At 41.9% G+C, this 11184-nt stretch overlaps 1 long non-coding RNA gene across 2 annotated transcripts; it reads right to left on the bottom strand.

Annotated features, from left to right (window-relative positions):
- Positions 1-467: 467 nt before the first annotated feature.
- On the bottom strand, positions 468-7904 carry LOC120372197. Of its 2 annotated transcripts, XR_005584780.1 has the most exons (5): positions 7811-7904; positions 3679-3830; positions 2796-2960; positions 2147-2239; positions 468-1367 (listed from the first exon to the last, which is right to left on the bottom strand). It is a non-coding gene; the product is annotated as an uncharacterized LOC120372197 (long non-coding RNA). The 2 variants fall into 2 exon arrangements; XR_005584779.1 differs by lacking the exon at positions 468-1367 and having other exon boundaries at positions 2146-2239.
- Positions 7905-11184: the final 3280 nt, after the last annotated feature.

Genomic DNA, 11184 nt, shown 5'->3' with positions numbered 1-11184 from the left:
CACCCAAACTGATTTTTTTCCTATTTTTCAGAAATCCAATCGAACCCCAAAAATCAATTATTCACCCAGGTCTAATTCCATCCATTACTTACTTAACTGAGATGGCCTTATATGGCCCTTCCTCTTCACCTCCCAATCACCACCTGAAAGCTACTCCAGCTCTACCCTGGCTACAGGTCAGGAAGTGGCTAGAGCTACCAGCCAGTGCTGGATCCCATGGACCCTATGTAGGGGATGGAGGGAGGGCATAGGCGCTGTTCATCTGGAGAGAGAGCTCAGACTTGATCATAAAGAGGATTTGGCTTTTTGTCAGTCACTGAAAGATTTTTCTTGTGAAAATCAAATATTACAACATTCTGCATTTCTTACTGATCCAGGAGAACTCGGTATGTGAGCAAAATAGAGGAGGACAATTGAGACTGAATTCCACCAGCGATGGAATATGCTTTACTTCATGCAGGGCACTGACAACTGTGATGCACCATAATATAGAATATTCAATATTCCCCAGAAAGATCAATCGAAAAATATCTACTACACATTTAACGAAGAAATAATTTCATTCAAGCAGATAAACAAAATGAATTTTTGGACCATGCAAGAAAATGCTTCGTGTGAGGTAACAACATTATGTTCTAAATTAATTTATATCTTTGTGGAAGGGAACAAATATATGAAAGAAAGAAACAGATAATAGTGTTACTGGTGACAATGTTACCTCTCTTGACATTAAAAAGCAATATGTTTTAGGTCGTATAAATGTTATCAGTACTGATGCTTGATGAAGAAGGCTTACTCATATGTCAGTGACATCTAAGGTTCTGATTCTCAGTCTTGCATAAAATGGATTCTTCACATAAACAGCATCTAAAAAACCCAAATGATGGTATGTTTCCCCTATCTATCCTGCCAATAATCTCTGGTGGAGGTCACATTTAAACATAGATTTGAAGAGACAGGAAAGGTTTCTAATTATCTGATCTTTATTATCCATAATTTATTATCCTATTATTTTCCACATATTATTAAACATGAAGCTTGGTTGTTAGTTGTTGGCCAAATTCTGTTTTCCCCACATGAGTAAACCCACTGAAATCAAATGGGACTACTCACATGAGGAAGAAAAGTAGAGCTGGCCATGTGTCTTTGTGTAGTTAGATTAAAGAAGTTCCAGTTGACTTCAGTGAGGGCAGAATTTCACCTCATAAGTAGAATTCAAGCTGAAGCTGAAATGCTAGAGAACGCCTTTGTGTCAGGTTATTGTAGCATGATACTACAGCTGGCTGAAAATTTTCTGTTGAATCTGTTTTTGACGGAAAATTGAGGTGTCAATTCAGTGGAGATTTTCTCTGACAGTATCGGCTTTCCTGAAAAAAACATTTTTTCTTCAAAAAAAAAAAATGGAAACCTAAAAACTGCTTCTTCTACAAAAAGTGCAAAAGAAACCCATTTTCTAACCAGCTCTAGACAATCTACATGATAACTCATTTCAGAGTGCCGGGACCTGATCCAAAACTCAGTTAAGTCAATGGGCTTTGGATTGGGCTCAGTAGTTAGTCAGATCAGCATTCCTAACGTAACCCCCTTCTCCTGTTCCATGGCCCAATATGAGGTTGTTCAAGATAGGGGAAGCCTGCCTCGCGACTTTTTACAAAACTTTGGGAACCTGGGCCTAAGGCTTCTGTGTGTGCTTTGTGTTGTGTCAGTGTTGCCCTCAGACCAGACCCACTCAGCCACACCACCAGGAACAAGGCTTTATTCTGATAAGAACACAGAACAGGATTACAGTCCAGCAGCCTCCTCTCTGCTTGCCTGCTACATGCTCCCAGCTCAGTCAGTGCTGAGACCTTCTGCTGGGGAGGCAGAGGGTATATCCTGGCAGGAACCAGGAAGTTCTCCCACCATGCTGCGGGTTGCAGTCCACAACTTGTAGTTCCCAGGGCTGCTGTTGAAGCACGCTGGACCTTGGGCTACACTAAGACCAATGAGATGAATTCTGAGCAATGTTTTAATCTTCAGTATAAAAAAAATGAATGCCTTAAAATGACTGCACCAAAGGCAGTGGATTAGAAATGCGAAACAGAGCCTTTCATCTCTAGGACAGCGGCTCAGATCTCTCCCACATTGTGAATGATGGAAGATTTACCATGTGACGTGTTCAGTGGCTGATGTAAAATTAGTTGCCTCAACTCCAGTTCCTAGTGGGCAGCTGTTCGGAGGATAAATCAGCAGTCCTCTCCTAAGGAGATAGGACAAGGATTGCATTAGCACAGGAACAGAACTGTCCTTCTGCCCGCTAGAGGTGACCCCTCCAATTCATAGTGAAGGCACACTGCTGAAGCATTGCAGGGGGTATAGCGGGGGTGCTGAGACCCACTGAATCAAACTGTAAACCCTGTATATAATGGAAACCACTTCAAGCCAGGGGGTCCAGCAGCACCCCCAGCACCCCAGGTTCCAGCACCTAGGGGCAGTGTGGAGACATTAGCGCTGCTGGGAGAAGAAGGATTTCAGCCAATGTACTGTACTTATTCTCTCTAAGACTTGGCTTTGCATCTAACTAGAGTTTGCTGGAAATGCTTATTAGACTCAGTTAAATGGCCAACATTCATCATCTTTAAAATAAACTTAAATCAAACCAAACATCAGCCAGCTCTGTCTGCCAAAGAGTCTCAGAGGATTGGCATCTCTAAAGGTATGCAAGCAGGATGCAGTGGTGGCAGCTCTGACTGGGACCTACACCAGCGAAGATGTGTCGATAAGAAAACGAGGGCCCAAGAATAAGCACAGAATACCTTTTCTAGGTCATGGGTGTCAGTGACCAGGACAACATAAGCCAGACACAGACCTAGTGGTTTAAGCAGGAGTCAGGAAACATAGCCAGAGTCAGGAGCTGGACCCCAGAGTCAAAAGCAGGTTAGCTGGAGCGAGGCAAGGGGAGAACAGGGCTGGGTCCAATGCTGGGAACAAGCAGACATTATCATAAACAGGATCAGGCAAACACTTTGAGCAATCACTGCACTGCTGCTGCAGGGCTTAAGAGCCAGTCTGTTGACTTTTCCAGCCAATTAGGTAGCCACTTAGGCAACCCTGCTACAGGCCAGCTGCACTGATGAGGTTGCCCAGAGCCTGACTCTGCTGCAGGCCCCACTTCCTGACAATGGGTATCAAACTCACGGCGTAGTAGAAACTGTGGACTATTTCTTCCCTCTGGATTTTCTACTCTGCAGAACCTCGGAATCCTTAACCCAATGTGCTTCACTCCTACCCACTATGCATTCCACCCACTAACATAATTGGTGACTAAATAGGTCATGTGCACAAGGAAGTGTCATGAAGGCTGTATGTTTAACATCCCATCTCTATTTATTTGCAACATATTTTAGGATATGGCTTTTTAAAATAGGCAATACAATCATTTTCCCCAAAGTCACCCAGGATCACCTTGAGAGTATTTTTATATAATACGTGACTAATAAAATAAATGCATTATAACACTGGCAACGTGGCTTATGTACAAAACTCATTAACTTCAGTCACAGCAAGACGACCCCAAGGCATACATTTTTCTTATTCCAACAGCTGCAAATATGAATGCCCGTTATTATGATATATAGCCATTACATGCAATAAACAAGACACAAGCATGATTAACTTTTCAGCCTGCATAATACAGACCATGGAAAGTTGCAGCAAACTATGTTGGCTAGTGAGCAGGTCCATTTCCTTTTACAATTGGAGCCTGTGATGGATGTGTGTGTCTTGAGAAATAACAAGGCCAGGAAGCTGGATGCACAGTTCTCCAACGGAGGCAGTTAATTATTTGGCTCCTACATGAAGGGAAATGCAGACTAAACAACAAACAAAGATAAAAGTAAAATCTGTTCATTTACTTGGGATGCATTTCAGCCCTTGAAACAGGGTTTGAATAGATATCAGGTTCCTGGTCCCCACCCCATAGAAAGAGTTATTTCCCCTGTGTCCCATCAAGGGCCATTCCTTATGCAATGATGTTAGTCTTAAGAAATTGGAACTGCTCTGCAGTTTTCTCCCAAGGAAACACCTTTAGGCTTTTGTTTTGCTTCTCTGTCTTTCCAGAGCCAGCCATGATTGTGCCCTTTCTAAAAGCTGCTTCATCCATTCCAATACTACCATATGCTACATCTTCTCTCTCTTCTCCCTAACACTGGACCACTTCTAACAGGGTTTCCAAACAGGCACCAGTGACTCTCACTCACAGGAAATGGAACATTTGTTTTCCCTAAAATGTGTGCCTCTTGAATTAGTTGTTTTCCAATGAGCCCTTCCCACTGTATAGTGTGTTTGACCCTTTCTAATTTTTAGTTACTTTGGGATGAACTTGTCCAGGGAAACATATTGTGGATGCCTACCTATACAATAGGTCAGGGATCGGCAACCTTAGGCACGCAGCCCGCCAGTGTAAGCCCCTGGCGGGCCGGGATGGTTTGTTTACCTGCCACTTCCGCAGGTTTGGCCAATCGCAGCTCCCACTGGCCACGGTTTGCCGCTCCAGGCCAGTGGGGGCTGCGGGAAGTGGAGCAGGCTGAGTGATGTGCTGGCTGCCGCTTTCTGCAGCCCCCATTGGCCTGGAACAGCGAACTGCGGCCAGTGGGATCTGCGATCGGCCGAACCTGCGGTCGCAGCAGGTAAACAAACCGGCCTAGCCCGCCAGGGGCTTACACTGGTGGGCCATGTGCTAAAGGTTGCCGATCCCTGCAATAGGTCAATTTCCCAACCTAAGATATGGAGAAAAAGGTTATCAGCAAGGAAGAAGATTCATTTAGATAAATATACCTCTCTTATATTTATATGAAATAGAGAGATAGTCAACATGTTTTGAATTATTTTTTTAAATGGAAAAATGGCCTTTTGCAAAACCAAGTACATTGCCAAAAAAATTTCAACTTTATATTTTCAAGATTTTATGTCCCTCCCCCCCGCCCAATATGTTTTGGAATTTTTTAAAAATCAAAAACATTACCAAATTGGCTTCTCCCCGCCCAAAATTGCCTCCAGTAACTATAAAAACAACCCTGGTTGTACAGGGAAATGGAAATTGTCAATAACCATTTTTATAAGGTTTGTGATACATATTTAAAAAAAAATTGGGAAAAGAATTGTGAAACATTTTTTAAATGAAATCTGGTTCCATTTCAGATTAGTACAATAGTGTGCTGTGACACTTTTGTACTATTATGTCTGATTTTGTAAGCAAGTAGTTTTTAAGTGAGGTGAAACTTGAGGGTACACAAGACAATCAGACTCCTGAAAGAGGTATTCGGGAAAGATTGAGAGCCACTGAGCTAAGATATTTAAAGTATCTGCCTGGAGTTTTATTTTGAGAACTCCTGTACAGGTTTCTCATTGTATTTTAGTTATTTTAAAACTAGTGGTTTTCTTCTATTCCCCCAAACCTTGATGATCAGGGTAAAGGCAGCTAAGCTATTGGTTACTGTTTCTCAAACTTCTGAGAGGAATTGACGGTTAAAAGATACTGAATAGCTAATATACATTCATATAGCTACTCTGTCCTATGCTTTTCTAAGCAACCTCAAATAGATTCATTTCCATATGGATATCCTCACAACTGTAGTTTGACTTTGCATTTCACTGAAATTAACATTTCCTAATAAAGGCAAAACCGTTGGAAAACCAATGCTCCATTGCTCAAAGGCCTTAGTGAGGAAAATCTTGCGGATTCACACTAACAGCTGCGGTGTCCTCATTCGTATATTTTAATGAATAAGGCCCTGAACCGGCAGAGCTCTTACGAATGTGCATTAGTTTGTATTCAATGGACCTACTCAGCTGTTGAAAGCAAAGCACATGCTTAAATGCTTTGCTGAATCAGGCCCTAAATATACAGATGAACAAACAACCAAAAGAGGAAAGAAAAACATCACAAAATGGGGGCTGCTGGAAGCGGCGTGGGCTGAGGGATGTGCTGGCCGCCACTTCCAGCAGCTACCATTGGCCTGGAGCAGCGAACTGCGGCCAGTGGGAGCCGTGATCAGCCGGACCTGCAGACGAGGCAGGTAAACAAACTGGCCCGGCCCACCGGGGCTTTCCCTGAACAAGCAGCGTCCCAAGTTTGGGAATCACTGATGTACATCATAGTTATATTTCACATATTCCTTCTACCTGCTAAGGATGACCTCTAGATCTGAAGTTGCCTATGTCTGTATTCCTTTCCTTGGTATTGGCTTTTCTTTGCTTAGCCATACCCATCTCAGGTCTTTTGACATATCAAAAGATTTTACTAATGTTAGAATAAAGAGGCTTGATCGTGCACCTTTAATCTTGATTTCAGCTTTCATTCCGAGTTACCTACTTTATTCTCATGTGTCATTTTAGATTAATTTGTTATGCTACATACTTGCCAAATAAATAATGAGCTTTCAAATTAGTCCATATGTAATAAGGCAAGGATTCAATTATTCTTAACACTATTAACATTTTTCAATTGTATCAAGGCCCCTCTGAAAATATGATAGACATGTTTAGGAGTCTAGAGAGCCGCAGTGTGTTAGTTGTGAAATGTCATCGTTTTTAAAACATTAATAACATAGCTGTATAACAGTCTAAGATTATGAGGACGAAGGTTCAATTCTTCACAGGAATCCACGCAAGCAGATCTCTCAAATTTTCTTAATTTCCAGCGGTAATGATCATTTTAGCCCTATACTCGACATTTTTACTGGGAAAAATCATGTCTATCAGAAATAAAGACTCATGCATCTGAGTTGATGAAAAGAGTCCTTCCTAGTTCTTCCTGCATGAAAATATGTTGTGTCCCTGATCAATTTTGTGTCACTATTAATTGTATTACAGCAGCAACTACAGGCCCCAAATGAGATTGGGGTCCCACTGTGCCAGGCACTGTACAGACAATAAGAGGCAGACCCTGTCCCAACAGGTTTCACATTTGAAAAAGTCAAGACAGACAAAGGGTGAGAGAGAAAACAGGGCACAGAGAGGTGAAGTGACTTGTTCAAGGTCACACGTAGTTAGTCACTGACACGGCTGGGAGCAGAAACCAGGCCTCCTGGAGCCTAGTCCAGAGCCCTGTCCATTAGACCAGCCACCTTGCCATATAATGGACCCCAGCAGGTGGGCCTGGGCAGTTTGAGAGGTATCCATGTTCTTGTTCCATGTGTAACCCTTGGGCAGGGTTATTGCGCAAAAGAGCCCAGTCTGCTGTTTAAGCGCATAAAAAGAATGCACGAACCCCACAGAGAAACATATCAAGGCCACCATCAAGAACACTGGAAAAATATTTTTAAAAACATAAAGCACTGGAAATGTATCGTTCTTAGCAGTTCTGCACACATCGTATGTAGCTGTTTTGCTGACAGAGTGAAAAACTGGAGTTTGAAGGTACAAGATTAAAAAGCAAGACTGTCATTTGCTTATATTTCTAACTAGTCATAGACTTCCTGGAGTTTAAGGCCATTAGATCATCTAGTCTGACATCCAGTACATCCCAGGCCTTTTCACACACTTACCCATATATTGGGGCCAATGACTAGTTAGACCAAAGCATTTAGCTCTCAGGGGACTAGACTGTTGTGTGCCATAGGCAGAGAACAAGGGTAGCACCTCCAATGCCTGAGTCCCCTGCAATGGCAGGAAATAGACTACGTGAGGCATGCCCAGATGATTCCAACCCATGCTGAAGAGGAAGGTTACCCCTTTCCTCCCAAGAACATTGCCAATCTGACCTGAGAGAAAATCATTTCCCAATCCCAAATCCGATGATCAGTTTGAACAGCACCTGAGCAAGACTCACCAGGCAGGCAGCTAAGAAAGAGGATTCTCTGTACGACCTCAGAGCACTGGTCCACGCTGTTCAATGTCCCATCTCCATCTGTGGCTCTCATGCTGCAGAGGATGACAAGGATTCAGAAACAGGAATCATAATTAAGCCTTCAGCACTTATCCTTATTCTACTTATCCGGATAACTTTTGTCTCTCGTCTCCATCGTTAGCAGATCACCTTATTAATACATATCTACTCTTCAAGATTCCATATAATGAAACTTGAAGACCCAAGTAAAAATGTACTCTTAGAATAGTTTTCCAGGTTGGGGGCTATGTGGCCGCCTCCACCCAGACACAGCTCCACTCGCTCTAACCAAGTCAACAGGGCCCTGCACCCCTGTGACCAGGCCTCTACTCCTGGTCAATGTTACATTGACTTAAACACTGCAAAATCAGACCCCTAATTACATCACGCACAAACCTAATGGAGTTTGAGGTTTTGCAAAACTAGCTTGGCATTTATGGATTCCCCATCCCTCCACTCCCCTTGCACTTTAACCCTATTTTCTGTCAAACAGATGATTTAATTTGGAGAGAAAAAAGATTCTCTAGTTCGAGTGAAGTCTGTACTTTAGATTTAGAACCCTGGTCCTAAAATTGTACAACTAGAGTATTTTTCATTAGGCTTACTCCCTCCCTTCTTTATTTCTTTTTCCCAACAGTAGCACTGTTGATTTAATTGATTTTTTTTTTCCGGTGGTGTTTGAAAGGTGGAGAGAGTGCAGCTTCCTACCCATCCGTGGCTGCCTACATGCAGCTCTCGCCAGAATGTAGCCCTTGACATTAGCAGTCTGCCAGCATGGGAATGAGCATTACATGATATTTCTATCTGCACAGCAAAAGAGTTAATGGGGAAAATCTAAGTTCAGGGCAGTCATCTGAGGGGAAAGACCGTGAAGTGTATTGGGACCACATTTTAGCTCCAGGCACAAAGCAAACAGCATTGCTCACTTCATTTCAAATGAAACAACTTGATTTTTCCTGCAAAGTTTAAAAAAAAAAAGTGAGTGAATCAGAATCTATTTTTAATAAACAAAGTTTCATTTATTAAGTATAATTATGCTTAATTCAGTAATTTTCTTTTATTAGCCATGTTGTGTTGCTGAAGTTATAGCCAAGTGAATTTGCATGGTGTTGGCAAATGAGGATTTATTTTGAAGGCGGTTTGTCATTCAAAAAGTGGACTTGGGAGAAACTGGTAATAATAAAAAAAATATTATTGGAAATGTTACAAGGAATAAACTAATTACAGGAGTCTTAAGTAGATCTGTCCAATAAAGAATAACTGGACTGTGAAATGAATGAACAAATAAAATAAAATCATGGGAAAGGCCCAGATAAATAGAAATGGGAGATTGTGATTATTTAGACACAGACTGTACATTATACATTATAGGAAAGATATAAGGCTAGACACATGTTGCTTTGGTGCAAGATTGCTTTGAAAATCAATAGGCTATGTGTGAGCATCAGCCAGTAAAGATGGGAGCACTATTAGTATGCTTGGTACTAAGTAAATCAAGGAAATATCAAAATAGTGAGAAATTAAAAAAAACAAAAAACAGTTATTTCAATCTAATTTCTCTTCTCCCAAACTGACTTGGGGAGTTTTTTTGCCTGGGCTAAAATCTAAAACTGAGGCACAACTTCTGGATTTGGCCTTCCATTTCTGACAAAGTCTGGCTAAAATATCATGCATTGCCACATGGGAACAGCTAGCAAACTGGGAACGGGTTGTTCTGAAAATGCTCCAGGGGATTCTCTTGTTGAATTTTCTTTTATGGTGCAAAAGTCAAGCTTCCTATCCAGCCACCTGATATTGCAGAAATTGTGTTTTCCTCCACCAGGACAAATTTGGGGGCAGGAATTCCTACTGGGATGTGAGAGATTTCCATGCATTTTATCTAGCTCCTTTAGCAAATAGCCTGTCTTGAAATCTTTTGGCAGGCCTCCAATCTTGGCAGCAGGAATTTGGGAAAGAACAGCAGAAAATTTAGTTTCAACATCAGGAAAAAAAAATCCCCAAACTATGAATTCTAGTCACAAAATGTAGTGAATGCCAAATCAGTGGACAAACCACATTAGGGAATATCCCCTGCAGGAGGATGAGCTAGATAATCTAAAAAGTACTTTCTGTATCTAGCCTTTATACTTCTATTTAAAACAAAAACACTTGGGAGAAGTTATTACACAGGCAACTGTAAGTAATAATCCTGCATGCAAATACACTGAGTATGCTTGGCATAAAGAGGAACCAATATACTTGGGCACAGAATGGAATACGAGGGAAAAGCATCAAGCTCTGAGAGTTTTATAACGCAGAGAGCCTTGTTTGAGTTGTATGCAGATCCCCTCCTGCAGGAGCTTCAGCACTGCACCAGTGGGGCTGCCCAGGTGGAATACCCCTAGAGGATTAAATTACACATGACATTCTGAACAATTTACCAAGAGACATGGTGGATTCTCCATCACTGGCAATTTTTAAAGTCAAGATAAGCTTATTTTTCCTAAAAGATCTGCTCTAGGAATTAAATTTGGGTGAATTACGTGGCCTGTATTATATAGAAGGTCGGAGACTAGATGATCACAATGGCCTTGGAATCTATGAATATTGATCCCCTTCCCTGAATCTTAATAGGGAGTTCCCAGAGAAGACAAAGGAGAGCCAGCTGCAGGATGGTTCTGAAAAGCTAGTTCCCTCCATTCTCAATCATAGAAACAGGGATCTGGGCACTCTCCTACCTCAAGAACACTGTTCTCTAGCATGTCCAAGTGCTCAAAAGATGCCAGCAGTACTTACTAATTTCACAAAGCTGCCATCATTGAATAATATGAGCAAGCCTGGGTATGCCGCAAATTCCTAACCTCACATAACACCATCTATTGGCAGGAATGCAGCATTACAGCTTTCCATTAAGATGAGTGAGGACACTGCTAACTACGAGGTTATGTCTGTATTCCTTTTTAGATGTGTCTTGTTTTTTCCAGAATGGAGCGTATTGGTGTCCCCTTAGACGTCAGAGGAAACTAAGGTCCTTATCCTGCAAACACTTATACACATCACTGGAGGTAAAAATGAGGCATGTGCATAAGTGTTTACATGGTTGGGGCTTTATTGGGCACGATGGTTAAAACAAAGAACACCCAATGACAAAAAGCTTTGGGAAGGGGAAGGAAAGCAGAGGGACGGATTGGCAGGAGATAAAGAAAGATGATGGCAGAGACCCAAAAAGCTGGTCTCCACTTCAGGTCAAGATTCAGTTCAGAGCAGAGCTCTGTAAAGAACAGAGAATCTTCACAAAAATTGCATTTTGGTGAGGGGCCATTATTACTTGAAGTGGA

Source organism: Mauremys reevesii, linkage group 9, assembly GCF_016161935.1.
Source record: "Mauremys reevesii isolate NIE-2019 linkage group 9, ASM1616193v1, whole genome shotgun sequence".
NCBI classification, from domain to species: domain Eukaryota; kingdom Metazoa; phylum Chordata; order Testudines; family Geoemydidae; genus Mauremys; species Mauremys reevesii.
Note: the sequence above shows the minus strand (reverse complement) of the source record. Positions and strands in the feature narration are given on the sequence as shown.